Raw genomic sequence first — 23,561 nt, forward strand, 5'->3', positions numbered from 1 at the left:
AAACTGGTGAGCATTCTCCTTTCACCTCTAAGTAGAACAGTCGAGCACATGGCTCACTGTGTTGTCTCTGCAAGCTTTACTTGTCTGCACCCCTGACTAGACAGAGAGCTCTATGAGAGAAGGGATGGGTCTGTTTTATGTACCTCAGCATTTCTGGGTACCTGGGATGTGGTGCCCTTTTGCTGAATATTTGTTGAATGGATGGTTTAATGCTTTATCTTTGCCCATGGATTGGTGCCAAATACCTTTTTTGTTTGTTTGTTTTAAATAGAGTGTTTCTTTCTTTCTTTTTTCTTTTTTTTTTTTTTACTTTTACTTACCTTTAAATTACTTACATTTAGGTAAGTTATTTTTTAGCTTACCTAAACACCACCACAACCTCATAAATTAGGTGTTCTCATTTCTAATTTGTTAATGGAAGAACACAGATTCAGAAATATTAACCAGCTCACTCAAGGTTAATGGATTGCCCGCTCCCTTTCTGCACCCACTGCACCCTTTCATCCTTCCATACTCCAGCTTTCATTCTGTATATGTCACTTTTCAACTACATGGCACCAGGAGAACCACAGACTCTTATAAAGAGTTACATTTGGTTACAGTGAGAACTGACTCACTGTCTTGGGAATCTTTGAATATTTTCTGGATATTCACAATCCTGAAAAATAAGTGACTCATCACAATGTTGTTTTGATGAAGGCTGAAAATGGCTTGTCTATTTTTAACAATGACTGGCATTAACCAATAATATTAGGTTCTCTTATCCTACTCTGAGAAGAGAGAGAAGCAAAAGGTCACAGGGGTTAAGGAATATCTGTAAGGAAGGAAGGTGGCACTCCCGCAGCACTCAGGGTAGAAATTATCCATTTATCTCAAGCACCCTACCCTAAAGCTGGATGCTCTAAGCCACATCAGGGTCTACTTTCTTGGAACCTTTCTGACAATTGTCACCAGCACTGTCTACTTTCTGACTGTTCTCAGCTTCATTTGTGTAAATCCTCCTCCAGCTACACTTGCTGCATTTTCCCTCTTTCTATTACATTTCTAGTTATGTAGCTCAGATTCTATCTCAGTATTGCCAGCAACTTTTAAATTACTGGCATGACATGGTACTCAACTTTTCAAAAAAATTTTTTTGAAAGTATGAATGAACACACAAATGTATAAATTAATAAGTATACATGGAAAAGAATTGTGAGTGTGTCTAAGCAAGGTGTGGCACAGAGAACAAAGGCGGTAAGAAGGGATTTGGTGGTGCTCATGTACAGGCTCTGGGGCCAGAAGGCCTGAGTCAGAATCTAGTTTCATTCCTATACATTTATGAGATCTTAGTTGGATTACTTACCTTTGCTTAGACTCATTTTCTTCATTTTTAGAATGAGAGCCATGGGAATGCCTCCAGCACTTAACTGTTGCTGTACGATGAGCCACACCAAAGCTAGGGGGCTAAAAACAACCATTTTTACTGCTCTTGTGGCTGAGTGTTGATGAGGGCCTCTAGTCAAGCTTGGGTTTTGCTGGGGCACCTCTTTTCCACACATCTCTTGTATCTTTCCTATACCAGCAGGCCACCAGACTTATTCTTCTCAGGGGGTAGCAGCAGTGCAAGAAGGTAAGAGGAAACACGCAAGGCTTATTAGGGCCAGAGTTTGATCAGAAGCTGATACTGTCATTTCTACTTACAGATGATTGGCCATAACAAGTCACATGGTCACACTAGGAGTAAAGGGGAGGGGAGGTTATCATCCTGTTCATCATAAGGGTGCCTTAAGTATGTAAGTACAGATACTTATGGATGTAAGTATGTAAGTATGTAAGATAAGCTGGGGGTAAAATACTGGATCTCTAATGCATTTTACTATGTTGCTTTACTGAACTATTAGAATAACTAAGAGGTAGTACTTTTTTAAATTTCAAATTAATATGAAGATGCAAATTTTTAGGTTGCAATGTTCTCACATCCAAGGTAAAGTTCAAGTTGTAGAAGAGCCCTTGGCCCAAGGGGTGTGCTGAATACCCTTGCATTGTGCACATTAGGTGAGATCCCTCCAAATTCCCTTCCTGCTCACTCCAAACACCTTCTCCTCTTCCCCTCCCCCTCTCTCTTTGCCCTTCCCCCTTGCTAGACTATTTTTGTCTTTTATTGTTTGTGTAAACATGGAATTATTTATATATTGGTTTCTGATTAGTATTAAGTCATTGGATATATATTTTTCCATTCTTGAGATACTTTATTAAGAAGTACTCATTGTCTTTAATCATCAGAGAAATGCAAATCAAAACCACTCTGAGATATTGCCTAACTCCAGTAAGATTAGCCCACATCACAAAATCCCAAAACTGCAGATGCTGGCATGGATGTGGAGAGAAGAGGTAGTTCTTGTTAAGAGTTTAGTATGATATCTGGCATATCTTGAGCACTTTAGTGTGGTTGGTAGGCTATATATCTTGTAAACAACCCACAAATAATAGTTACTATAGTTGTTGTTATAACTCTCATCATCAGAAACACAGATACTTGTTATCTCCAAGAGCAGGACCTTAGCTGGGAGAAGTGGGTGAAATGGGCTGTATTTGGATCATAAGAGGCAAGTTTATCATTTAGCAAATATTTGTTGGACATCTATGTATCAGCCTCGGGTACTCAGCATATATTTTAGAATAAAAAAAAAGATTCTTACCCATGTGGAGCTCATGTTCCAGCAAGGAAAGATACAAAACATAAAAATAATCTAATGATAAGATGTGCTGATGTGTACTGTGAACGAACACAGAGGGAAGAGATTAGGTAAGGGGGGTGTAGGTACAGGCAGGTGGCAGGATTACATAGTGTAATGTACCTAGGTTGGGGTGGGCTCCTTGAAGTGTGCTGGCAGAGACTTGAAAGGAGGTGATCTGGTGAGCCAAGCAGACATTGAGGGGTAGAAAATTCTAGCTAGGGGAACTCCAGAACAAAGGCCCTAAGGCAAGATGCAGCCAGAAGGATGGTGTGACTGAATCTGGTGACTGAGGGGAAGGGCAGCAGGAGCTGGGTAGGAAAGGTCTTGGGGAGGAAGAACCTTGTGGGTCATGGCGAGGGTGTCAGTTTCCTCTCAGCAGGATGGGGAGTCACCGGGAGGTTTTGAACAGACACATGGAATGATTCTTATATCAAATGACAGGAAGCAACTCTGTGGCCTCTGCAGTGAGCACTCGAAATTGGATGTGTTTTGAGGATAGAGCCAATAGCATCTGCTGGAAGATTAGATAGGGTGTGTGACAGAAAAGGAGGTGTTATTGGTGACTCCAAGGTTTTTGACAGAGTGGCTGAGATGGGAAATGTTGTGGGTGGAGTAAGACTAGCATGAGGGAAAGCCAGTGGTTCAGTTTTGGACATATAAGGCTTTAGAGGGCCCTAGAAATGCAAGTGGATATCATCACATGGGCAGTTGGAGATACACATGTCAGACTCAGGAGATAATCTAGGCGGGAGAGATGAATTTGGAATTCATGAGCAGTAGTATTTGAAATATATGATGTTGGTCCCATCTGAACGATGGTGAGTGTTGGCAGAAAAGAGGACCAAGGAGCAGCCCTGAAGTCCTGAACATTGTGAGAGTGTGGAGGCCTGGGAGGTGGATGGTGTTGTCAGATGCTGCTAGTCGGTTTGGTGTACTAAGGATGGGGAACTGATGTGTGGATACAGGGATGTGGACGTCACCAGGGAGCATGACAAGAACAGTTCTTGTTCAGAGGTGCAGGTGAAGGGTGGACAGGAATGGGTTTAAGAGATAAAGGGAGGAAAGGATTTGAGAGAGTGTAGATGACCCTGTGAGGAGATCTGTTGCAAAGGGGGACAAAGAAGAGGGTGGGTAGTTACAGTTGGGTCAAGAGAGTTTTATGTAATGGCTGGCATAATAGCGTGTTATATGCTGATATGACAGTGAAAACTGATAATAAAGGAGAGAAACACATTATAAGGACACCCAGTGCTTCTCACCTCCATAGGGACATTCACCTCACTGTTATGATTCTCTCCTGTCCAGTCAACAAGTGCATCAAGTTACAGTGGTGGTCCCGGTCCCAACATTAGCATTAGTGTTCCCTCTGCCATTGTCTATTGACTCTCTCCACTCAGGCTTCTGCAGGACTGGACACTATTTTCTAAATATGGAAACTTGAGCCATTTTCCGTGGTTGCCTTGGTGCACAGATAGGACCATCAGAAGCAGAATTGGCTCCCTGACCTCAGTCCTGGAGGTGACATAGACAAGCTCCATTTTAGATCACCAAGGTCATATTGAGACACACTGGGACAACCAAAGGGAGAGGGCTAAGTGGAGTTGACAGCTTTGGGGATTTTAATGAGAAATGGGTCAGGTGAGGAGTGTCCTGCTCACAAGCAATGTCAGGGCAATGCTGCTGGAAGGAGTGGGGTCTCCAGTGTCTGTGGCTTCCTAAAGGATCTTACTTTTTAAAAAAAATCTTTATGGAACTTGCATCTAAATCCCACCATTGTGTCTCTCCATCCTCCTCTGTTTAGAGCTTTTCTCTATGCCCTAGATGCAGTTTCTAACACAGCCCCAATAAGTTCTGCTCTTTGAAGCCAAAGATCATCCTCTTTCCTGTGGCAGCGCACTGAAGACTTGTCTACAGCAGGACAGCAGGTGGGTAAACACTTGGCAGTTCACTTATGGAGGATGATGAGGGCTGCTAGGAGCAAAACCAGTGAGCTGGGAGAGGTTTCACCACCATCTTCAAATCAGCTAGTAAAGTGGGTCTGATGGGGAGATTTCTTCATGCCCTTTATTACAAATGTACTGTATGGAGGCTGGAGTCTGATCTTTCTGGTCTTGTGATGCGCTAGGACTCTGTCTTTTCTTCTCTGCCCAGTCTGTCCATACCCAAAACCTGGTGGTCAGCTCCTTAGGAGGTGCTGAGCTCTTCCTGGCTGCAAACTGTCTACAAGAGGTTGTAAGTCAACAGTCAGAGATGCCATGGACTGGCCTCCTGCACTGATGTACATTTTCCCTGATGCTCCAGCTCTGCCTGGATGGTTGAGTGATGGTTCCCTATGCTCCTCATCATCAGCAGTCCCTGCGCTCTTACCCTATAATCCTGCTGCTTAACTCTCCTGAGTCGGCAGTTGTCTCGTGAATTCCAGGCTGTATACTCCCCTTGCCTCAGTTCTGGCCCAGGTCACAAACCAGGGGTACTGGATATAGTGTCAAGAGCAAAACAAACTGAAGCCATTTTGGCCACCTCCATGTGTAAGAAGTAATCTGTGTTCTAATGACCAACCTGATCCTAGGTGTCACATGGCTGAGGGGCCATCTGTAGGTGCTTGATTCTGGATCTCTGAGATGGGTATCTTCCTCTTCATCTCTCTCTTCCAACATCATCTCTAAATGTTGATGGGTGCTCACATTCTCACCACCATAAGAACATGACATATAGATCATCATTAAACTGTACACACACAGAAAGAAACTGGGATTTATATTTTCTTATGTGTTTTAGTTATTATTCCTAAATATGTAAGTATTCTGAGAGAGGTCCCACAGAGGGGACGGATCCTGAGATGTTGTGTGTTCCTGTGACAGTAGAGAATCATTAAGAGGAAGAGAAAAGCTCAGAAAGTATGATTAGGGCACCCTGGAATGAAATGTCTCTGTCTCCACCATTCCACGGAGGCCCAGTGCTTTGCACCTGTTGCTCTTGTAGTCTTCATCCTTCCCCACAGCGACTCCAAAAAGGCCTTCAGACTCCAAATGACACCCTCGTCAATAAGCTTGCATTGCAAATCCACATTTTGACAACACATTTCCCAAATTTAGTCCCCTAATCCACTCCTAGAATATATTATGCTTTGCACCCAACAGATGGATTAAAAGCTTAAATCTTCTGCTTGTTAGGAAACCAACCAGAAGTAAAAAATACAAACACATCCACCCCTGCAGGTGTGAGTTCAATGGTGGGTGTGTGTAAGGACCCGATGGTGTTTGCTTGGGGAGGAGAGAAGCATGGCAGGAAATGGGGGGGGGGGTTCAGGGCATCTCTGGGCTCCGAGTGGGTGAGGAGAAGCCAGATGCTTCCTATAAACCCTCCTCAGATCCCTAGATGGAGCCCTCCACGCACATGTATCAGCCGGTGTGCAGGTCTGAAGCGCAGGTCAGAATCCCTTGTGTGGGTGCTGCTAAGGGAACTGCATCCAGCTCTCTCCTACAAAAAGTGACGTGTCTTCCCAAGAGATGGAGGCCTGAGCAGAGCCACTGAGCCCTCAGCACACCCTCAGGGCCACACAGGGGATCTGTACCCCAGTCCAGGGCCTGCGCCTCTCTGCTAGTTTCTCTTGGACTCTTGGGGGTTTGAGGGTTTCCCTCTCTCCAGTTTTGGGTTCCAAATTTTCATCATGTCAAAGAACACATTTCATTTTCCCTCTGTGCATAAAATCTGCCGAAATCTCTGCAAATTGATACTGTTATTTTAAATGCAGCTTGGGGGTGTGTGAGTGGGAAGATGGGGTGCCAGGGACACTTCTGGGGGATCCAAGGGCACACCCCAGGAGCTTCGCTCATTGGGAAAGTAGAGAAAAGCTCTGGATATCCCTGTGAAATTTTAGAATCTGTTCCTTGTTGTCTAATTTTCTTCTCATTGTTGAAAAATTGCTCAGAATGCAATAAAAACAAGGTGTTCTAATTAAACCGATTTGTTTACTTGTTGTGGCACGAAAAAGTAATTCACTCTGATATACTGTATATTCCTTCTGTACTTTTTCTCCTTCCCTTTATATAAAACTGCCCATTTTCAACTAGTATTGTATTTAAGCATCTTAAAGAGTGTCCTTGATTAAAAGAAAGCCAACAGTTTTCTACTTCTCACATGTCATCCCTTATCTGGGGATGTCAGAGTAGGAGGCAGCTTACCAGCACTCCAGAGTTCTCCAGAGGGCATGATAGTTTGGGGTGAGAGGTTCAGCTAGTTTCCCACCATTCTCAGATTTTCAGAGCTGAGAAGAAGCTGGCAGTGTCTGGGGAGCAGGGACTCCCTCTGATCTGCAAATCCCCTCTACCTTAGGCAGTGTGTGTGTGTGTGTATGTGTTAATATTTGCGATGTGAATTGTGAACTGGGAGAGTTAGCAGGTCTGAGTCCCCCACATCCTGGATACATGCCTTGTTTCTCTGACGTCCTTGCCTTCATCCAGGGTGTTCGCTTCACTGAGAACCTTCCCCTATCCACTCATCCTATTGAAAGCCTACACTCTGAGCTGCTCCCATCTACTGTGCCCTTGGTCTATCGCTTTTCATACATTCATTTTTTCCATTTATGACTTGTTCTGTGTTACTGTGCCTGCTCTTTAGTGGTTCTCTTGGTGAATGCCTGTGATGTCATCTCATCCTCCAGCCAGACTGTGTCTTCTTTTCCTGTCTTTCAACAGTACCCAGTGTTGTTCTGAAGGGAGACGGGCAGCCAGTAAGGACCCACTGGTGATGAGTTTATTGAGGGTAACCATTTTAGAATTCTCCTTTACCTCCCTCCCTCCTTCCCTTCCTGCCTACCTCCTTTGCTTCCATTCTTTGTTTCTTCCATGAGTATTTAATGGGCATAGCAGCCGAAGATCCCACGGTGACAAACCTGAATGAGGCAGATTTCCCTGCGCTGTTGCATTGCTAGTGGAGAGCATCAGCCTGGCTGAGTGCTAATTCAGGACTTGGAGGGAGGAAGCCCTGGGATCTGGGGTGGGGGCAGGTGGCTTGCTGTCTCAGTCAGCCTCCGCTGGGCTTTGGAGACCTAGCTTCTTTGCCTAGCTCCTTCCTTGCTGTTTTCTGTCCTGCTACACCTTCCGTGTCCAGAGGCTCCCTGTCCAGTAATCTTAATATACATGTCCTGGGTTAGTCCTCAAGGTGACAGTGGGGAGAAAAGCCTGGAATTAGACTCTCCATGAAGGAAATGTGGCTCTTGTGGACCTCATTGGCTATGTATGTAGTGTGGAACAATTATTTCAAAAATAAAGGGCAGTTAGAAGAAAATGTACAAAAGGCACCAAATGTGTTTGCACAGTTGACCTGCAACAGCTGCTCTGTGCATGTGGGATCTAGGGAGGGCTCCCCTTTATGGCAGCTCAGATTCTCATACTCAGTCATTTAATGTTTAGGTTGATGTATTTTTTCAAAAAAATTTTTGGGATTCTACTATATCCTGGCCACCATGCTCATGATCTAACCTGTAATTCAATAAATGAACATTTAGCCCAGATTTAAGTCCCATTCAGCCTAGCTGAGCTGGGTTTCTCACCATCTACTACCTGCCACTGCTGTTGCTTACATCTTTGTAAGCCCTGAGTACAAACTCGGGCTCCTGAATGGGATGCTTCCCCCCACTGCACCCACTCAGATCCATAAGTCAGAGTCTCCCATGTTGCATATCTCGGGGGGCCCTCCAGGCCTGTCTTACACCTGCTCTCTGCCCTGGGGGCACCCTGTATGGATTACATCAACAGGCACAGGAGTCCCTGGGCTTATGGCTGGTTGGGCCAATAAGGAGGGACTTGAGTGGGGTTAAAGTATTTTACCTCCTCCTTCCCTTCAGTGTGGTCACCTCTGCCTACCACTGTAAGGTCCCTGCCCACTCTGTGGCCTACACTGCACAAATCTCTCTCCCTTTCAGTATCAGTAACCCCTCCTCCACTCCTCCTATCCAGCTTGAGGTTGGTCATAGCTCCACTGCTGCTACCCCTGGGTCTGGTCCTTTGCCTTCTTCTTTACACTGCCCGCCTCATTGTTTCAGTTCCCTGCAAAGACGTTCTAATCAGAGTGTTCCAACCTTTCCTGGAGCAACCCAGGCCTCCATGTCTATCTCTTGTGTATCATCCTTTCTTCCTGTTTTGGAACTTCTGTGGACCTCCTTAAACTTCTTGGCACACAATTAGTAATGTTTTCTGAATTTATTTAAAAAATAACTATAATGCTTATATTCCCTTTGCCTTTCCTGCTAGATCATGACTTCTTCAGAAGAAACCCAGGTATTTTTCTTATTCTTCCTATCATATGTCTCTTCTAGGGCTGGATAGAAAGTAGGTGCTCAAAGAAGTGCCTGTATTTTGACAGATGAATTACTGCATTAGAAGGTCAGAGTGGAGGGTCTTGGGTTCAGAGTTCAACTTTCAGTGCAAAGACAGCATTCACACCAGGCCTTCTCTGTTCAGGGGGCTGTGCCTCCTTGGCCAAATTGTTGCTCTATCAAACTGTCTAAATCTCGGATTCTTTACTTGCAAAATTGGTAATACAAGTTATCATATCTCTCCATATATTAATATTTTGATTATAAGAAAAGTGTAGTTGTAGTAGTGGTTTTGTGAAGATTTACTAAAATCCAATTTGAGATATCGCCTTACTTTATTCACATAAGTGAAATAGAGATACAGTTAGAGAACAAATATTGAAAACTTGTAAGTTAATTAAAAAATGTGAAACCAAGTTCTGCATAATGATATTTTGGTTAATGACAGACCTCATATGTAACAGTGTTCCCGTAAGATTATAATATAGCTGAAAAATTCCTAGTAACATTGTAGGGCAAAACATTACAGGTTTCTGGTGATGCTGGTGTAAGCAAACCTACTGTGCAGCCAATTGTATGAATGTATAGCACACACAATTAACTATAATATGTAATATTTGATGATGATAATAAATGACTATGTTACCAGTTTATATATTTATTATATTATATTTTTATCATTATTTTAGAGTATCTTCCTTCTAGTTATAAAATTAGCTGTATATAAAAGATCTTTAGACGGGTCCTTCAAGAGGTATTCCAGAAGAAGACATTGTTATAATAGGAGATGACAGCCTTATGTATGTTATCAGCCCTGAAAACCTTCTAGTAGGACAAGATGTGGAGGTGAAGACAGTGATGTTGATGATCCTGACTCTGTGTAGCCCTAGGCCAGATTGTGTGTTTGTAACTGTGTTTTAATTTTTATTTATTTATTTATTTTTGGGGGGGACAGAGTCTCACTATGTCATCCTAGGTAGAGTGCTATGGCATCATAGTTTCACAGCAACCTCAAATTCTTGGGCTCAAGCGATTCTTTTTGCCACAGTCTCCCTTGTAGCTGGGACTACAGGCACCCACCACAATTTTGTTGCAGTTGTCATTATTGTTTAGCTGGCCTAGGCTGGGTTTGAACCCGCCAGCCTCAGTGTATGCGGCTGACCCCATTTTGTTTGTTTTTAATAGGCTTAGGCTGAGTTCAAACCCATCAGCCCAGGTGCATGTGGCCAGGGCCCAAACTGCTGAGCTACGTGTGCCAAACTATAACCGTAATTTTAACAAAAACATTTAAAAGTTAAAAAAAAAAAAGAAAGTAAAGTTTAAATAGAGAAAAATCTTACATAATAGGGATGTAAAGAAAAAAATATTTTTTGTATGGCTGTACAATGTGTGTTCTAAGCTAAGTTCTAACTTAGTTCTAACTAAGTTCTAACTCTAAAAGAGTTAAAAGTTGTAAAAAAAGTTTATAAAGCAAAACACTTCATTAAGGAAGAAAAACATCTTTTATGAATTTTGTGTAGCCTAAGTGTACAGTTTTACAAGGTCTGTAGTCATGTATGGTGGCATCCTAGACCTTTGTGTTCACTCAGCACTCACTCACTAACTCACCCAGAGCAACTTCCGGTCCTGCAGGCTCCCCTCATAGGAAGTGCCCTGTACTGGCACACCATTTTTTATCTTTTATACCATATTTTTTACTGTGCTTTTTCTGTGGTTAGATATGTTTAGATACACAGATACCATTGTGTTACAATTGCCTACAGTGTTCAGTGCAGTGACATGCTGGATAGGCTTTAGCCTAGGGACAGTAGGCTGTACCATATAGCTGAGGTATGTAGTAGGCTACGTGTGTACCATGCTGGTTTGTGCAAGCATGCTCTATGATGTTTGCACAGTGGTGAAATTGCCTATTGGCACATTTCTCAGAATGTATTCCTGTCATTAAGTGATGCACAACTGTTCCCTTAGTCCTTTTGTGCTGCTATAAAGGAATACCAGAGGCTGGGTAATTTCTAAAGAACAGAGGTTTATTTTGGTCGTGGTTCTGCAGGCTGCACAATAAGCATGGCACCAGCACCTGCTTCTGGCAAGGGCCTCAGCCTGCTTCTACTCACGGTGGAAGGTGAAGGCTTGAACCATCAGCTGCTTGCAGCCCCAGCCTGAAAAATCTGCAGGCACCAGCACCAGCTATGTGGGCTGCATTCATTCAAGCCATGAGGACAGGGCTGCCCAATACCTTCAGAGACCACCCCTCACCCCAGTGTGCCCAGGATACAGGATATGGAGCCAAAAGAGATTATTTTGGAACTTTAAATTTTATTATGCCTTCTGCTGATTTTCAGGCTTGGGTGGGGCTTGTCACATTTTTCTTCTGGTCAATTTCTCCTTTTGGAAAGGCTTTTAACTAACCCCTGTATAAACATTGTCTCTTGGAAGTAAATAATTAGCATTTGACTTTACAAGCTATAAGGAACTTGTCTTGAGTCTCAGGTGAGACTTTGTACTTCATGTTTTTGAGTTGTTGTTGAAAAAGGTGAAGTGAGTTGTTGCTGGAACAAGTTAAGAATTTGGGGTACTTATAGGGATGGAATGATTATATTTTGTATCAGAGAAGGATGTGAGGTGTAGGAAGCCAAGGCAGGGTGCTATAGTTTTGGATGTTCATCCCCTAAACCTCATGTTGAAATTTACTCTACAGTGTTGGAGGTGGGGCCTAAGGGCAGGCATTTGGGTAATGGAGGTGAAGTACTTCCTAAATGGCTTTGTGCCATCCTTGCAGTAATAAGTGAGTACTCACTGTTAGTTCCTATGAGAGCTGGTTATTAAAAAGAGCTGGGCCCCTCCCCTGCCTCTTGCCATCTCTCTTGCCATATGTTGTCTACAAATGCCAGATCCCTTTGCCTGGGCAAGGTTAAGCTACTCTGAGGCATGCTCACAAGCTGAATACCATTCTCAGAGGACAGAAAGTGAATGAAGGAGGAGACTAGTTTTGGGTTCTCCAATTGAGGGAAGATAAGGTGGGAAGACACATTAACTCATCACACAGTGATCTATAAATGCCCAGTTGCTGGAATAGCATGGTGACTAATCTTTTAACCCTGTCATTACTCTGCTCTCATTCTAATATTATTAGCTAGTTCTGCTTGTCTATTGCACAAAACCATAAGAAATAATGGTTCAGGAATTGACTGGGCTCAGCTGGGCAGTTCTTGATTGGGGTCTTGCAGTTTTGGTCACCTGGTGGCTGATATTGGAGTCAACTGAAGACTCCACAGAACTTATGTCCAGGATGGAATCTTTAGTCACATGGCTGGCATTTCAGATGCTAGAATAGCTGAGGACTATTAAGGCATCTTTCTTTGTCCATATAGCCTCAGTACATGGCCAACTTGGGCTTCCTCACAGCATGTCAGCCTCAGGACAGATGGGTTTCTTATAATGTGGCTGGTTTCACCCTCAGCAGGTGTTCTTAGAGGCCTGAGCAGATAGGGTAAGAAGACATATAGCACTGATTCTGTAGTACTTTTGTTGGTTAACAGCTAGCCACAGAAACAGCCTGGATTTAAGAGGAGGTATCCAAACAGTGTTGTAAATAAAGGGGATTGATGGGATTATACCAGCGGTGCATCTTACAAGGGTATATGTGAAACTTGGTAAATGTGGAATGTAAGTGTCTTGGCACAGTAACTGAGGGAATGCCAGGAAGACTATGTTAACCAGTGTGATGAAAGTGTGTCAAACTCTCTGTGAAGCTAGTGAATGATGCCCCATGATCATATCAATGTACACAGGGGGTGGGGCCTTGGTGTGTGTCACACTTTATGGGGGCAAGACATGATTGCAAGAGGGACTTTACCTAACAATTGCAATCAGTGTAACCTGGCTTATTGTACCCTCAATGAATCCCCAACAATAAAAAACAAAAAAAAAAAAGAAAAAAAGAAAATAAAAAATAGAAAAAAATACTAGGGGGTATGTTCATGGTAGGGTCATTTTTAAAGACTACTTACCACACAGCTTACTTATCAGCTGTGTGGATGTAGGTAAGCTAGAGCAGATGATGCCACAGGTTTTTCATCTGCAGAATGGGAAAGGATGTTGTAATGGCTACTTCCAAGTGTTGCTTAGTTTATTAACATATACATGTCAAGGCTTTCTCACCCTGACTTGTACAACTAAGTCTTCAACGACAGTTGGCATTTATTAGTCACACCATGCTTTAATTCAGCACTTGGATTTGTCCTAAATATTTTAATATGTATGTGTCTTGTCTTCCCAGACAGGCTGGAAGCTCCTTTAGGTTAAGGATTATCCTATATTTCTCTCTTTAAATTCCTTTCAGTTGCCCTCAATAAATGTCTCCTGAGAATAAAAAAGATATAAAGGAGCTGGGGACCATGCAAACAAGCTTGGACACCTTTATAATTTTCTCTGGGCTCAGTGTAGCATCCAAGCTCCTGGAGATCTGACCTTTGCCTTTTCTGGAATAAACCAGTAAGTTATCCTAGATTGTAAGGTGGGTATTATTAATCTAGTTAATAAATTGTGCTGTTTTTATGAGGGCTTTAGCCCATTAATTGTTTCCATGCAAATGGATGCCATTAATTACAAATTAATCTTATCTTTTCGTAAAGGCAGGGCCATCAGGACCTCCACTTGGCAATGCTTGTTGGCACTTGATATGAATCAATGCTTATACTTGAAAGTAATAAAACTGCATTTCTTTAAAGATAGTTAATAAATCAGGTCTTCATTAATGCAGATAGGACAGACCCCCTACTTGTCTAATTTAATGAGGTTCTAATTCATTACTGTGATTCATGTGTCCTACTGGGGATGGTGGCCAGCAGGGCAGGGCACACAGTAGGCAGTTAATAAATCCTGTGTTTTCTAGGTTTTTCCACAGTGGAGAGCACTCTAGCAGACTTTAGGTCCTCATCAGCCTTAGTGCCATTTCCCAGGTGGCCATATAGGATCCCAGAAAGTCAACACCGCCTTCCCGGGAAAGTCGTTGCTTTTATATCACATCTACATTGGAAGCTGAAGTGTTGTCAATGGAGAAAAGGAGGGTGAAGCAGCAGTACCGTTTGGGCTGGGCTATGGCTGCTTTAGCTGTGCTTAGACCCCACAGGTCAGGCAGTCAGACGGGGGTTATCTACCCCCCATAGGCCATCTGCCTAAGCATGATGAATCAACAAGTGAACACTGGGACCCCAGTTTTTCCCTGGGGCCCATTAGCAATCCATGTCCTAGTGATACTGCTGAGCCATCCTCAGCTGTTTCTCTTCCCTGGCAGGTTTCAGTGTATAGGAAAGCTCATTCCTCCTCATATTTATTTCCAGTCTGGGACTGAGCCTCCCTATCCCCCTTTCCAGCTACTGGACTTTCAGGAGCCAAGACATAGTTTCCTGCTTACAGAACAGGTGCAGGCTAGCAGAGGCAAGGGACTTGCCTGGCCCTTCCATTTTGCCCACTAGCCTGGTGCTCCAGGGCTGAGTCTACATGTACCACCACAATATGGGGTTGAGTGTGTGAGAGTGCTTGGGAAGAGGAAGAAACATGGCTTCTGCTTTAGACTTGGGGAGCCAGTGGCATGATGAAACACTTCCCTCCGTGCCGCTGAATTCATTTCTCTAAAGTTCCACTGTGCACAGAACCATTTGTTTCCACATTGTTTTTATTAAACAAGAAAGGCGAGCTTTATTACTGCGCAAATGAAAGCAGCCGGCAAAGACAGATACTTCCCAGATTCTTATTAATCTCCAAGAGTTATGGGGCATCTGAAGTCCCAAAGAAATTAACATACTCCACAGAATTTTCTCAGCAAGTCATCCAGGTGCTGCCCCTCCCCTGTGGGCAGTGATAACCGCCCTATGCCAGGCAGCTCCATGGGGACTCCCTGGGCCTGTCTGGGGCTCTCATTCTGTCATTTTCTTATCTGACCCCAACCTCTCTTGGGTTGCATGTGGACTAACCTCCTGCTTCAAAGCATGATTGTGGATTTTTTTGCACACATATTCTGGGCATTGTCTGAAAATGTGGATTTAAGTATTGTTCAATTCACTTCTATATACAATTAAATATGTATGGATTATTTACTAATGTAGTGAGGGAGAGTCTTCGCATCCTTGAGATTGTATTCCAAGGCCTTTGTGGATCTCAAATGCATGAAAAACACAGTTGAGTGTAATTTCCTCTCTCTGTAAATGTGTTATAGTGATCACTCGCTCATTCTACAAATATTTTCTCAGTTCTCTCCATGTAGTGAGCACAGTAGTCACTGCCCTCAGAGAGTCCTGTGTGCGATGGGGAGGCTGGGGAGACATGGGAGAGTTTGAATGAAGGAACAACCAGATATGTCTTATAATTTTCAAGGACCATATCAGCTATTGTGTTAAAAATAGTCCATCAGGGACAAAGCAGAAGCAAGCTGCCAAGTTATGAGGCTATTGCAACAGCCTAAGGAGGATGAGCTAGACTAGGGTGGGCAGGCAACTAGAAAAATTCAAGGCTTGTTGTGTAGAGGCACAAATGGGATATGGCACTGCACCTCCTGCTTCCTAAGAAGAAGTGTGGTGCCCACAGGAGAGAACAGCCACACTCAGGGATGCTCAGATGCTGGGAAGTCAGCCAGGATCACTCACCAGGCTCCCTGCTCAGCTGGCTGTATTGGCGCCTGAATGGAAGTCAGACCCCACCAAAAGGGTGGCATATTGGTATGTCATAGAATTTTGGGGTCTCTTGTAAATAGTCAAAGAGGGAGTGATAGAATTTGTGAATGCCAGCATCTTCAGTATATAAGATTTGAAGAGTGTATGTTAAAGATATTTTGAAGCTTGTTTTCTGTTAAAGAAGTAAAGTAACCCAGATGTCCTGTTAGCTCAATTTTACAACTGAGAAAGCAAAGGTTCAGAGGATTTTAGTGAAGTTCCAAAAGATAATATAATTAGACAGGTCTAAGGCTAAAAAGACTGGATCTTCTGTGTCTAAGGACAGATTTTCCTATGGTTACAGCATGAGACCTCCTGCCTGTGCACCCAACCTAGCCCTGGGGATGGAGGATAGGGGTGAGAAGGAAAGCAGTGCCAAGGGAGATTCAGTCCGTCCTAGAGGAGCTAATAGTTTATTTGCAGATAAGATTCTCTCTCCCTCTCTCTCTCTCTCTCTCTCTCTCACACACACACACACACACTGAAATGGCACTGTTTAAAGTTGTGTTTGATCAGATGCAGGCATTGGGGTTCTGACAACAATTGCTTCCAGCTTTTAAGTTCATCCCCCATGAAATGTTCCTTGATAGGCTGAGGGCTTCAAGGCAAAGCATGTGGAGCTAGGTCATGTCCACAGAGCTGCTGGTCAATTAGTGTGTTTTGGGAATTCTTTGTCTCTGATCTTTCTCACCCAAATCCTTTGGCTCAAGCAAAGTCAGTGACCCTAGGTCATTCTCATAGTAAGGTCATTTCTGCCATCAACACCTTTACTTACCTTGGTCTCTGGTCCCTTTATAGGGAAGGCCCTGGCCCTCTTCTCACCAGGGTAACCCCCATGTCATAATGTTGTCCACTTTTGTGCACCAACTTTTCCAGGGGGAAAAGTTTAGAAAACTTAGAGGGTAAGTTTAAGGGCAAGGAAAAAATTCTGCAAAATCTTGAGCTGAGAATGGGGCAGGAGCATAGAAGGAGGAATAATGACTTGCTCCTTAGATTCTTAGACTTGGACATTTCTGGATGCTCAAGAGGTGACTTCGGTGAAACCAGAAATTAATTTGTATCACAGAGGAATGACTGTCAGGCACTTGTTCTCCTATGATGGGAGATAGAAACCAATTCAAAGGGTTGTGATGATTCCCAGAGGGGTCCAGAGGGATCCCACATATAAGAACTGGCCAGGGTATAAGACAATAGGTGAATTAGAAAGGGAAAACGAAGTTTCCTCCAGGTGTGAGTCTCTTGGGAACAGGGAGACAAGCCAGGGTGGGCAAGGCCTCCTGGAAATTGGACTCTTGAATATGAACTCTGGAAAGCACATTAGGCCCTCTGAAGTGCAGATTAGAGTGGGAACTAGAGAGTCCAAGGGCCCTCTGTCCTTGTCCTTAGCACTCCGAATGATCCCAGCTAGAGCTTTTAATAGTTTTCCACTTCCCTGTGCTGGGGCTTCATGGGGGAAATGAGGTGTGTACCCTACACAGCACTTTTGCCCTGCTTCTCCTATAGGCTCATTCCTTGGACAAGAGCGTGGGCCTCCATGGATACATGTTTTACTAGGACAAAACCCTTTTACAGGCACTGGCGTCTGTATTAGAATGAGATTATCAGAACTTTTCAAGGGGAAGCAATTTGCAGAAGACTAGGGTCTTATGTGAACTTAGATTCCTAGATGGGAAATCTGAGACTGGATCTTTTGGGCTGTGAGGTGCTCAATCCCTGGGCCAGTTGGCTGGCCAGGAATGACCATCTGACAGTGACATTTACATATGGGGCCTGACATTTTCCTCCTCAATGATTTAATTCTTCTTCTGTTTATTTTTGTTTATTGTTATAGCCCCCTACGTGCAGTTAGATTTATCAATACAGGCAACCCATCCAATCATACTGGCATTTTCATTCTCTAAAAGCTGGTTATTTTCCCAGGCTCCTTTCTTTTATTCTTTTCCAATTCTCACTCTGGAAAATCATATTCCTGATGCAGAATGATTTAGCAGGTGGCCTCGGGTTTTCTACTCCCATAACAGGCAGGAGATGGCATGATGGGAAGGCCAGCACTCTAACCTTCAGGGCACCATCCTCTAAGGTGAACTGCAGGGAGCTGTAGGCTCAGCTGCTACTTTCTCTGGGGGTCTGACCTACCTGTATAACCTTTCTCCAAGCATAATTCTGCTGGGAAGGGAAGGGAAGAAGGAGAAGGAAAGGAGAGAGAGCATCTACAAAATGCATTGAATCAAGATTCAAATTTGTGGGTTGACATGCATATTCTACATCTGCTGGCTTTAAGAACTACATTAAGTTTCCTCTCTCTCTGAGTTTAAGTTTCCTGTCTGTGACATGAGGAGTCATATCTTACCTTGCCCACCCAACAGTTCAGTTGCGAAAATCAAATGAGATAACATATGCAGATGTACTTTGTAGTCTGAAACATCCTTTTATATAAATAAATACAAAACATGTGTTTTTGCCTCTGTGCACTGATTGCATGTTGTCATTGTCCTAGCAGTGTCCCCTGCAGGTGCTGGGTCAATTTCTGTTGCACCTTTGTCTTTGCCAATTCCCACATCTGGCACACTTCAGCCATTTCTGACAATCGCCTTCCCTATGAGTCTAAACCACTGCTCAGCGTCTAAGCTCCAGCCTTTGGGAAGCATTTCCTAACTGCTGAGCTACCATCGACTCCTTGTTTTTCTGCAGTGTGAATCCTGAGGTGGGGTCCGATGACTCAGGAAGGCTCTCTCCCCTGGCCCATTCCAACCTGGCTATCAGCTGGGATTGTGAGTTGCTTTAAATGTGAACACAGATGGGATGGTGTTACTGAATTGTTTAGGAAATACAGTATTTTTACACAATGGTCTGCAGCATCCCGGGTATGAAGGAGGACAGAGACTGAAGGGTTTTCACTGGGCTGAGAAGAAGAGGGATGTGGGTTTCTAACAAAGGGTGCCAGGCAGAATGGCCCGTGAAGCTTTCTCCTTCCTCTCCGAGCGCAGGTGAGGAGCAGATACTTCTGGACACAAGCAGCAGTAGATTGGAAGCCCAAGGCTGCCATACCCAGTCAGGCCATTTTGAAAGGTAAATCTTGATTTTTTTTAATGAAATAGTAGCTTAGAACTCAGAGAGGAGCACCTGTCAACCCCTGTTTTCTACACTGCAGGAAACACAGGTCTCAGTGGCAAGCCTCAGTTCTTGAGATGGGGGTGTGGTGATGTCAGGTGTCTGCAGGATTGTGACATCCCAGTATTAACTAACTGTGCATCCACATTTGACCCACTCACTCACATAAGAAGGGAATCTGATGTGAGATCAAGGGCTTGGAGCTGGAGTCCAGTGAGGCAGGACATGTGATCTTGCCGTCAAGCACTCACAGCCCTAGAATCTTCTCTGGTTAGTCTCTGTATGCATAACTTACCTTTCCAATCAGATTATAATGACCTCAAGGGTGGAGGGTCTGAAAAATACTTCTCTGATAGTCCACCACCCCCGTATATGGCACAGACTCTCTTACTTGCCCACCAAATTGGAATGCACTCAGTAAGGACAATGGTAATGACAGCAAATGACTTGGGCACAGGCCAGACACTGTTCTGAGTATTTCCCATTTCATCCCCATAATTGCTTTTGGAGGTTGTTACCATGACTATCCTCATTTTGATGAGGACATCAAGCAAGTGAAGGTGGAGTCGCTTGGTTGTTAGGGTCACACACCTAAATAGTGATAAAGCTGGGGTTTGAACCAGATAGTCTAGCTCCAGTGTATGAGCTCCCAAGCTCTTAGTCACAGAAGTGTGCTTTCCTGCTCTGCGTGTGTGTGTGTGTGTGTGTGAGAGAGAGAGGTGGGGTCTGGGGCAGTGGGAGACTAAGTTGGCCCAGCAGGGGGTCCACATTAGTATAGAAGAAGAAGTTAGGGATTACTGGAAGAACAGGAGCCCTAAAATGGAAAGATCCTGGAGGGATTTGAGGAAAACCTCTTTTTCAAAGAGCACATCCTCTAACAACTTATAGCAATTCCCACAAATAGTAGTATCCCTGAAATAGACAATTCTTGCATATGCTATGTTTGTAACAACCTCGTCTCTGGCTCATTTTTAGAACTTTAGGTAATCTTTACTTTCTATTAGTTGTCTGTGTTTTGAATTCTCTCAGGAAGTTCTTTCCGAGGTTGTTCCTCTTTTAGGCTCACCAAAAGTGCTTGGGCAAACAAGCTGTGATGCTGGTGGTTGACAGGAAGGGAGCCTGGGTAACGTCGCTTCTGGTAAGCCCCGTTAGCCTTCTTTTCCTGGGAATTAATTATGTGTCCTCAAATAGAACTGTGGGGAACGTGAGTGCAGAGCCCGGTCTCCTGGTCCATTCCCCACAGATCTCTGCACAGAGGTCTTGTACATAGTTGATACTTGTGTTCGTTAATCAAAGACCTTCACCACAGAAGAAGTGGCCTCTCCAAGTTTGGCTCGGTTCATGGGATAGTCTTAGGCATGCTCAGGGGTCACCCTTGGTGGACTCCAAAACGAGGTTCTTAGCTTCAGCTTTTTGTGGCATTTTCCTCATTGAGCACAATGCTGTTTCCAGAAAACAAATGTTCTGTTGGCCAATTTGTTATCAGACGACCTATCACTTGAAACAGGGAGAGAAGATGTGTTTTCTCAGCTCCAGTGATGTTGTCTTATGGGAGAAGTTCCACACAATAGAAACTCAGGAAACCTGGTGATATGATTTAGAAGCAATTCACCAGGTCAGAGACACTGTTAAATCAGAAATGTGACAAGGGGACAGAAGAGCAATCTGGAACAGTTAGTTATTTTGGCTACAAATCAAAGGCACGGTAAACTTTCTCACTTTCAACTTCTATCAAAACGATGACCATAAACAATGTGCAGTGCTAAAAACTAATTAAACAGCCATCCTAAATCAACAAAAAAGGGTAAACTGAATGTTAAGTAACATTTGCTCCTGTGAAATGTGCTTCTCTTTGTTTGAGGCCTGCCCCAACACTGACACTTTTGTAAATCTCAGCTGGCTTTAATTCTGACTAAGCATGCTTCTCAGTGGCCCATGATAATCATTGTCGTCGTCATCATCATCATCATCACCAGACTTCCTTCAAGCCATTTGTCCAACTACAATGTTCTGTTTTTTTTTTTTTTCTGCTTATCTAAGTGCTGCTCATCCTTACAATGCCCTCAGTTCTCTCCTTCAGTGTATTCAGCAGCTCCCCAATCTTCCTGCTTCTTAGTGAGCACTTCAGTGATGATATCTGGTACTGGCCCCTTTTTACATCTGGCTTCATGAAGGGTATTCATTTATCTCTCACTGTTCTTATCAGTTTTGTAGCCCTGCCTGCTGGCCTCCATGCTAATCAGGAACAGTTAGGTTAGGCAAGGACAAAAGATGCCCAAATGTCAGTGACTCAACACTACAAAGTCTCATTTGTATACATAAAGTCAGTTGAAGGTCAAGGTAATTCTATAAGCAACTGGCCTCCATGTGGTAACTCAAGGATCTAAGCTAAGTGGGTCTCTTCCATACAGGAATCCAGTTTCTGTTTGGCCACTGTCACAGGGGTAGATTGTGCTTTTTACTGACTTATCCTAGAAGTGACATTTATCATTTCTGCCCATGTTTCATTGGTCAACTAGTCACAAAATCCTGTCTATCTACAAGGTAGTTGAATAGTACAATTTTCCAGTTATCTGGAAGTGGAAGAAAATGGAATATTGGGGAAAACTCTAATGTCAACCATATCTTCAATTTGATAATAACTTTATGAGACTAGCTTGGGTTTCTTATATTTCTTGGCATTTCTCATGATGTTTTTGATAAAATAGGCTCCAATAAATGTTTGTTTAATAAATGACATCATCCTTATGAAGCATTCATTTGGGACCAGATTTATGCTAGGCACAAGAAGAATGGACTGGCACATGGTAGGTCATTTGTTCATTCATTAATTCATTCATTCATGTTACAAAAACCTGTCAAGCACCTTGTATGTTCCAGGCACTGTTCTAAGCACATGTGAACAATGTCCGGCCATTGTCCTTGTGGAGCTTACACTATAGAGAAGGAGACAGATAACAAACACTAAATATAAAAACTAAGGAAATCAATTAGGACAATAGAGTGCTGTGGATTGTGAAAAAAAGATAAAATAGAGCAAGAAGGGGAGAGAGAGACTTGAAGGTTGGGGTACAAATAATTTTATTCAGGGTGGTCAGGTCAGGCTTCATTGAAATGACATTGGAAAAGACGTGTGTGTGGGGTGGTTAACCATGCAGGTATTGTAGGAAGAGCATCCAGGAAGAGGGAATAGTCTGTGCTAAAATCTAAGGTGTTGGGTTTGAGGACCAACAAGGAGTCCATTATGGCTGGAGTGAGGAAGTTGAGCCAAGGGTGATGAGTTCAGAGAATCATGGGGCTTGGAGATCATTGGAGGACTTTGGTTATGCCTATGAGTGAAGTGTTACAGATAGATGTGTAAAATGATCTGTGTTGGAAATGGTAGAAAGAAGGGTATAAGCTGGGAAATCAGTTAGGAGCTGAGAAAAATAAGCTAGGAGAGAAATAATAGTGCCTGCAACAGGATGCCTACAGGGAGGTGTTTTTAACTACATACATGTATGTGTACATGTATATGGACTACATATGTATAATACATACCTATATGCATGTTATGGATACATATATTTTAATCCAAAAAGGAAATTGTAGCTTTATGTCTTATTTTCGTTTGTAGAAACATTTCTTGGCCTTTATTATAATATCTTATATTTGCCTTTTCAGCGAACTTTTTTTGTACTGTATCAAAAATGACAATTAAGATACTAGGGCCTGGAGCTATTATTATTCCCCTCTCGTACATCACCTTTATGGAGACCATCACTGGTACAGAGCCTAAATGTAAATGTGCCTAGAATCCTCACGACCCCGCTACCACAGGAATGGGTTTTTGTTTTTAGGGCTTGGCTTCCCCCTTACCAGCCTCCCAAGGCACTCACATCACAAGGTCTTAGAGAAAGAAACTTAATCAACAGAGTCAAACGGGTGGTGAGATGAGTTCCACATAATCCCCACTCTCATCGAATCTGAGCATCTCTTAATAAAACTCACAGTTGTTGTGGGGAAGGGATATGGGGCTGCAGCCTCTCCAGCCTGCTGAGCTGCCACCTGCTCCCGGCAGGGGCTATGCCGCTAATCCCCTGAGCATCATTGCTTATTTCCCAGACTGCTTTCCCTTCCAGAAAGAAAATAACCGCTGGTCTGCTAGCTACATGAGAATCTCTCTCCTGATGCCATTGGAGCCTCTGTGGCTATGGCTTGTGTCACGCCTTCAGTCACCCCCAAAGTGGAGACCATTCGCCACTGACACTCCTATGGGGCTTTCCTTTTAGCTCAGTGATGCCCACTTGTCCAGGTTTCTCTGGCTCAGGCCTGCCAGTGAGGGCTGATCCCCTTCTCTTGGCCAGCCCCAGGTTATTTTTATTTATTTTGTTGCCGTATGATGGTGATTGCTGGACATGAGATCAAAACTAAGAGGGCTTCATGATCTTCCCTTAATTTGTTATTAGACATGGGGTCAAGAAATCCTCATATTCCACTGGCACTGCTTCTGCTCTGCTGAATGGGCTCTACTTGGTTTTCCTAATGTGTCCCCAGAAATGACTGAACAAATACTTAACGATAGTAATTACCTCCTGCCAATCAGGTATCCACCCCTTCCAGAGAACATTATGTCTTCGTCTGGTGAGCTCTGGAGAGCAGGGTGTGAATGCTCCCTCACTGCTGTTCTGTCTCTGCTGACTGTGCTGGGCACACTCCTGC

The sequence above is a fragment of the Nycticebus coucang genome, chromosome 19 (genome assembly GCF_027406575.1).
Source record: "Nycticebus coucang isolate mNycCou1 chromosome 19, mNycCou1.pri, whole genome shotgun sequence".
Classification (NCBI taxonomy): Eukaryota; Metazoa; Chordata; class Mammalia; order Primates; family Lorisidae; genus Nycticebus; species Nycticebus coucang.